A 7,577-nucleotide genomic window follows, 5' to 3' on the forward strand; every position below is an offset into this window, starting at 1 on the left:
TAACTCATGCTATGCACACATTATGCACCAGAGCTTGTAAAAAAGAAGAAGGATAAAAGGTGTTACTTACAAATCTCTAGCAATGTTGATAAGGATGGCATATGATGCTATTTTATCAATTGATGCATTGCTAGCAAGTCCAACCTAATATAATCATCGACAAAAAGAAGAAGAAAAGGAGGAAGAAGAAGTGCTTTGAAGCCCGGCATCAATACCAAAGTGTGAGAAAAGCTTGCAATGTAGGGAATCCAAATATGTGGTCAAAACTTAGATCTAACCTCATATGCATTTCCTACTGACTATCTTTTGAAACTTGCAAGTTATGGCAAAACATGTACTAGCTTTAGGTTTTTGGCAATCTTTGGGATGATCTAATATAGTGCCAAAGATGCTTGCCTATCCCAAAATCTCTACTAATGTGAAGAAGACAAAATTGTGAAGTAACAGAGAAAGGAAATGGATATTAAAAGGTAGTATAATCTCAAAATCATAATTAGACCATAACACTCTTTACTAATCAACCACATAAACCATAAACACTAACTAATTTTAAAAATTGACAAGTACACACGACTTATTAGTCTATAGTAGAGCTTGAATATGTCACTTTAACTTTTTTGGTGTGGTTGGTGACAAGTGGATGAAAGTGTCAAAAGACCTCTCCTCCAAGTCCTACGTCGTGGGCAACGATGCCAATATCGACAAATACATCAAGATCCGACTGTGTAAAAGCGAGGACTCTGACTATCATAATAGCAATTTAAGGACATTGTTGCACCAATTATGGTAAGAGGCTCTAAACATCATAGACACAGTGTTCTCTAGAGAGCTATATGAATCTAACACTCAATATCTATACTAACGAGCTATGCACACTCTACCATCCTATGAGCTTTGATGATAGGTGAAATAGTTGTCTATACTATTCAAAAATCTACTAGCACAAAACTCTAGGATATCAAGGCCATAGGAGACCGTATCGTAATAGCTAATTGCAAATAAAAAAATTGTTCCTAAATGGAAAAAACACCTAATCTTATCCAAATCACACAATCTTAGATTCTAATGGCTTAATATCAGTGAGAGTTGTGTGGGAGATCTCTGACCAATGATTGCTTCTCTTTGGAAGTTTTATGTTTATGGATATTGATGATTAGCACCTTATGTGTGCTTGAGCTTTGTTGAGAGCAGTTTTTAACTCTCCACAGGGAGCTCACTTCGGGTCACATTTTTTCTTACATTTCATTGGTGCTTGTTTGATTGTATATCCTATGCCTGTTTGATTGCCTGTCTTGCTATATTAGAGTGATAATTTCATATTTTTTATATACGTTGTATTGTGGATATTGCCATTGTATCTCATTGTGGAGTCGATTTTCGCTTGTTTGGCAATCTCGATCGTTTTGGAGACTCAATCCCGAAAAGTCCTTTTTGAGACTGTGGCTAGTCGTGTTTGCATAGCCTTTTGTGAAAGCTGTTACGTGAGGTTTTTCTTGAAATTGAGCACTAGGGACCGAGCTATCAAGTGAGATGGATTAGGTTGCTAGAGATCAGTATTCGTGGCCTCGCCATAAGAGATGTATCGACTGGTATCGGTGCTTTGATCCCAAGTTGATAGTCTTTCAATAGTTTCTTTGAGAAGTTTATGCCAGTGTATGCCCAATCAGTACTCTTTGTTGCTTTATGCATTGTTTTTTGTTGACTTTTGCTTGAGATTTTGATCTTTGTATATAGGAGACTGTGTCGGATTTATTTCATCGCGAGTTGTCTAGTTTTTCTCTACAACGCTCTTTTACATTGGCCTTACGATGATTGTGTTGAGTTTCTAGTTGAGATTTTGATCTCTGCGTAGAGAATATTGATCTCTAGTTGAGTTTCTAGTTGAGATTTTGATCTCTGAGTAGAGAATATTGCTAAAATTTTTGCGACAAAATGGACTTAAGCTCTTAGTGTTATTCTCTTCCAATTATCTATTGTCACTATAGTTGGATCTTCTGGGACAGAAGATTACTACATAGTGAAATTTGATGGTACAAATTTCACTATATGGAAGCAGAGAATATTTGATCTCCTAATCAACAAAGGATGTGCAGTGCCATTAAAAGAGCGCAAAGAGGGTTTGTACATTGATGATCATTGGGAGAAGTTTGATGCTCCTGCCATGGCAACTATTAGGTTGCATCTTGGTGAATCAATATTCTTCAGGATTATGAACAAGGCCAATGCTAAAGAACTATGGTCTCAAAAGTTAAAACATACAATTCTATAGGATACAACAAGTAGAAATAGCTCTTCATGTCTGGGTAGTAATTCATAACATGAAGAGAATCAATGAAATAAGCATGGAAAGATGAAGCAAACGGTATCAATTGCATTAGCATCTCGTAGGCACAAATGAAAAAATTCTCATGATAGCCAGATATCGCTCTGCAAGACTCTTGTCCACTTAATTGATTGTTGCTTAAAAGTGAACGAACTAAGGTTTTGAGATCTGGCACAAGGCTATCTCATAGTATCCAAACTCAATGGTTGAGGGCTCATAGGAACTGTTTTAAAATCTACACTAGGCATATCAAAATAGTCTTACAAAAGAATATTCTTACGATTGTATTTTCATGTATTTACAAACGTTGGCTTAGACATTAAATGTGCATAAAAGGAATTATCCCACTTGAGCAAAATTTGAAGGGGACCACCACGTTGCAGGAAATCTTCAATCAAAATATTTTGATGGCTATCTAATTGTTTAGTCGATCAACAATCATCTTGGAAATGCATCAACCGCCTAGATGCAATTTCCATTGCATCATGCCATAACATCTTGCATAGGAAACTTTTGCGTGGGCAGTTGGCACAATTCTAAGATAGTCTCGAGTGGTCATTAAAATTTGTTTGGGGTACTTTCAAGATGGTTTTTGATGGTTATCAAAATTTATATGCACGAAGAATATATTGTTTACCAACGCATGAAAATTTTGTAAGAATTCTAGCACCCTTTTTGCACCTAGCATTTAGACACAAATTTTCACCACATGGCACCGTAGGGCCATGCTTTGGAAATTTGCACTTTTGAGCCTTTGAGGCATTTCAAGACAATCAAATTTTGAGAGCTAATTGACATTATCTTTGAAGTCCATTAACCACCTAGACACAAATTTCCATGAGGCCATACGACCATGCCATCTAGGAAATGTGCATGTGTGTAATTGACGCAATTTCCACACAATCTTCCATGGTCGTAAAATATTTCATGTGTGTGGGATAGAGCACCCCTATCCTTCAATCGTGCCAATTTAAAGAGAATTTTGGTACTGTCTTGAAAGTGTGTCAACCATCAAGGCGCAAATTTCCACAACATGATCCCATACGACCATGCATAGGAAATTTACATCTCAACACCAACCATTTAGATGTAGATTTCCATTGCAAAGCGCCAGACAAGCATGCATGCAAGATTTGTGCCTTGGCAAATGATGCAATTCCAAGACAATCATTGATGTTGTCAAAATTTGCATGTGTAAGAGATATGCAATGTTCACCTCCAAAGGTTCCGTTATTTTTTCATTTGCAATAGTCATCGTCATAGTTTGTCATCAATTCAAGCCATCATACGCATTGAAGTATTTGTTTTGCTTGAGTTTGCTAAAAGAAACTTTGGTGTGAGCGCAAGGCCGTTGAGGGGTGCACCACAAGTCGCAAGCAACAACTTGGGTTAAAATTTTATCTCCTTCTTAGTTAAGGAATTGTAGGGTTGTCATCAATAGTGGCATGGACAATTTTCCACCAATTGATGACAACGTGAGGGAGATGGTAGAGTAGTCTGGGGGCATCTTGCTTGGATCAATCAGGCATGATCCTTCACCATCACCATCAACACCAACACCAGACTGGAGCCAATTTCAATGGAGGTCATGATGCAATCAATGATGACGTTTCTCGTACAATATGATGTTGCATGGGTCCATGTAGAAAGGGATCAGATGACTGCATTGAAGGGATCAAATTGCTGTAGAGAAAGATGGTGAGGGAAGGAGACTTTCTCTCAAAGTGGAACACGAAGACTGGCAGTTAGCCACGGGAGCATAGAGACTCACAGTTGAGCAAGATAGGGAGGCATAGAGACTTGTAGTGGAGTAAGAAAGGGGCCGACACATGCAAGAGCTAGCTCAATTGGTTTTTACAAATGCAACCTCATCCCAAGCCAACACATGTACATCAAGTAAGTGTTTAATATTGACGGTGATGTAAAAAATGACCTTTAGTAATTATGATGGTAAGATAGATGCATCCAAAATCTATTCGTGTTTCTTCAATTCAATTCTTATTTTGCCACTACTAGGAATTCTTGCAATGATAAGGTTTTAGTTGCTACAATTTACGCGATGGGTGACACCATTAATTGGTATTACTTGTGGTAAGAGCAGTAGGCTAAGCTTCATCAAGAAGGGAGTTATCCTTATTACCCCATCTTCTGTGATTGAGATAGGTTTCACACAGCTCTTAATCTTGCTTTATGCCACCAAGTTATTTGCAATGACTCAAGGATGAGTGGCTTGAAGTTTGTCAGAACGACACACAAGTCTGAACGGCAGCTTGTAGCTTAGCTTTGGGAGCCAAGAGAATTGTCTCAAAACTTCCCTCCATAGTTTGGACAAGGAAATCAAGTTTGATGTCCATTTCACCAAGCCTAAGGACTTGAAGAGGCTATCAATGTGGTGTTAGAGCATGAATAGGATAACAATGATGGTAATCCAAAGGTGGCCAACAAGAAACTCAATCAAGCACATAATAATGTTAATAAAGGGTTGAGAAAAGTCTAGGAGTCAACTCTCGTTGACTCTAGACGAAGAAGTTGCAAAAGGAATATTTGGTGGATAATTGAATGATGAGAAAAGAGCACAGTATGTTCATGATAATCGTTGTTTCAAGCGGAAACATAAGAGTCACATGAAGAGACAATGTTCAAAGAATTCTAAAAATAAAGATGATGCAAGCACGTCTCTTGTCAATGGTCTTGATCATGAATATTCCTTGTCAAAGCACTACTAGAAATCTTTGTTGGTAGGGATGTCAAAGGTTGCTCAAGTGACACATTTTGTGTTGCTTAAGCAATGTTTGTCACAAAATTGATTTATAGAAGCTTCGCTTATGCATCCAAGTGTTTCTTAAGCAACATTATAACGTTTTTTAATGTCAAAACTTGGGAGGTTCCAAGTGTGAGCTCCTTGACCATCGACTAAGTTCTCTCTCTCTCTCTCTCTCTCTCTCTCTCTCTCTCTCTCTCTCTCTCTCTCTCTCTCTCTCTCTCTCTCTCTCTCTCTCTCTCTCTCTCTCTCTCTCTCTGTAAAACCTAGGGTAACTGAACATAGCATCTCCTCCCTACCGCCCCTTATATAGGCTAGCTCCTAGCACTTGCCCTAAGCGGATCCCCAATCCGCACTGGTCCAGTCCAAGCCCTTGGCCTAGGTCCCTGACCCCCTAGGTTGGGCCTTGCTCCGTAGGACCTTTGTCTTGACATTACTCCCCCCTTAAGGAAGAGTTTCCGTCCTCGAAAACACAAGTAGTAATATCTTCTTAAGAATACTGATGTTTTCTTTACTGACGTCCCATAAGTGAGACAATTGTCTGTATGACCGATAATTGGTGCAGTGAGGAGGTTCAATGAAACCAAGAGCAACATCTTGATTTTCTACATTGTTGTCCGTTTGCAACCACTTGGGTCTAAATGGTAACTCCATTTATGACTCGCTTGAGTGCTGTAAAGGAGTAACCTCAACTAAGAGTTGTCCAAAGGCATAACCAGTTTTCAGATCTTCTGAAGGTACTGGAATAATGCAAGGAAACCTTGGCGTAACTTTCCATGCAGTTGTGAGCCAGATTTCCTTCTCGCTTGAGTATCTTGAAAAGTCCGTAGATAGGGAATGTCCTCGTGTTAGAATTCTAAATAGTTTGGAAGACAAGAACTATATGCTCATCCCTAATGAAGGTTACTTGCCAACATACTTTGTTAGCATACCTGGTAAGTCCTTGACGTATGAAAGTATTGACACAATCTCCAACCCCACCACAAGAGGTGTTCAAAAGTCGAAAATCGTAGTTAAACAAATTGTAGAATAGGGAGAAAATCATCTATTCAGAAATGCGTTGTGCTAACGTATGCTCTTAGCAGATCTTTTAGCACAAGATTACTCTTTGTAATCCGCCTATTCCCTTGGATAACTGACAGTACTGAGGTGTGTTTTCCTCACGGTTTACAAACAGTCGTCCCAGATGACTGGTAAACGGGGAATCACAATAGTGTTTAACATTGGTGAAGAATCAACAATGTCTAAAATAAACCATCATGGATAAACTTGAAAAACAAATCCACAAACGCCAAACCGAGCCATGACTTCTATTGAAAGCAATGTAAATAGTTTCTGAAAAGAAACTAAATACTTTCAGTCGCAATCTTTTGCAAACCTTGCTGAAACGTCTGAATGGAAATAAAAGGTAAAACATTGATCACTTCTAGGTACAGACAATGAAACTTTTTCATTAACAACTTATAGCCTTGCTAGATGTATAAACAACCATCTATAATGTACCTTAACAAGTCATTCTAAGTATCCGACAATATCTGGCCACAAAATTGCTCCTGATACGTCGTGCTAAAAATGCTCTAGAAAACAGATGTGACCAGCACCTAGGGACTTTGTCGTGACACATAATTGAAATAATGGCGCCAGTGTCAGTCTAGAGACTCATATTCTCCACATGTGGAATATGTCTCATGTAAGGATGTGTAAAAAAGAACATCCTTCAAGTATAAGATATACTTGTGTGTGGAGGTAACTGCAAGCACTCTACGACGGGAGTGAGAGGGACCCTCATTAGCGTTGCTCCACACTAGCTAAACCGAACTCCTTGAGTTCCTAGACCATGTTGTATCCCATGTGACAACATGTGCCAAATTGAACCCAACAAGTAGGTTCGTAACAGCATAAGACAAAAAGATAGATTGGACACTTGGCCCAAAATACTTTGTGCCGACATGCCCTTGGCATGGCTCTGTAACATTCAAGCGTACTTAGACGTCTTGAAAAACCAAGCAAAGCATACTAAAAATGGAATAACACCAAATCAATAGATGCGTTACCTGGAGATTTGAACGTATTGTACACTTACCTGTATTCCAATGGGGAGGAGCACGTCCCCTACCTGGAAAAACAAACAGCATTGTACTGGAAACCCTGGGTGTTGCCAGTGCAATCGAAGCCCTTGGATTAGAATCTATGTAGTCAAACCCCTTGGTAAGACTCTTTGTAGAAACTGCTCAACTAGTAGATCACGGTAACTAACATAGTCAACCGTGTACAAAATGATTGGAATCAACTTGAAAAGTGTCTCCGTCCGCTACCGCGTGTGGTAGATTGCGGAATTCTTTCCTTGAAAGTATAACTGGGAGAGATCAACTGTGATCCTTAATGCAGATCAAACTGTGATCCTTAATGCCTATGGGGTGATGTAATAATCACCCGCCGGGTCTTACCCCAGAACAGTATGTCCATAGAGACGGCGTAGTGCTATAGAGAGAG

This window comes from Adiantum capillus-veneris, chromosome 3, assembly GCF_014529385.1.
Source record: "Adiantum capillus-veneris isolate H3 chromosome 3, ASM1452938v2, whole genome shotgun sequence".
NCBI classification, from domain to species: domain Eukaryota; kingdom Viridiplantae; phylum Streptophyta; class Polypodiopsida; order Polypodiales; family Pteridaceae; genus Adiantum; species Adiantum capillus-veneris.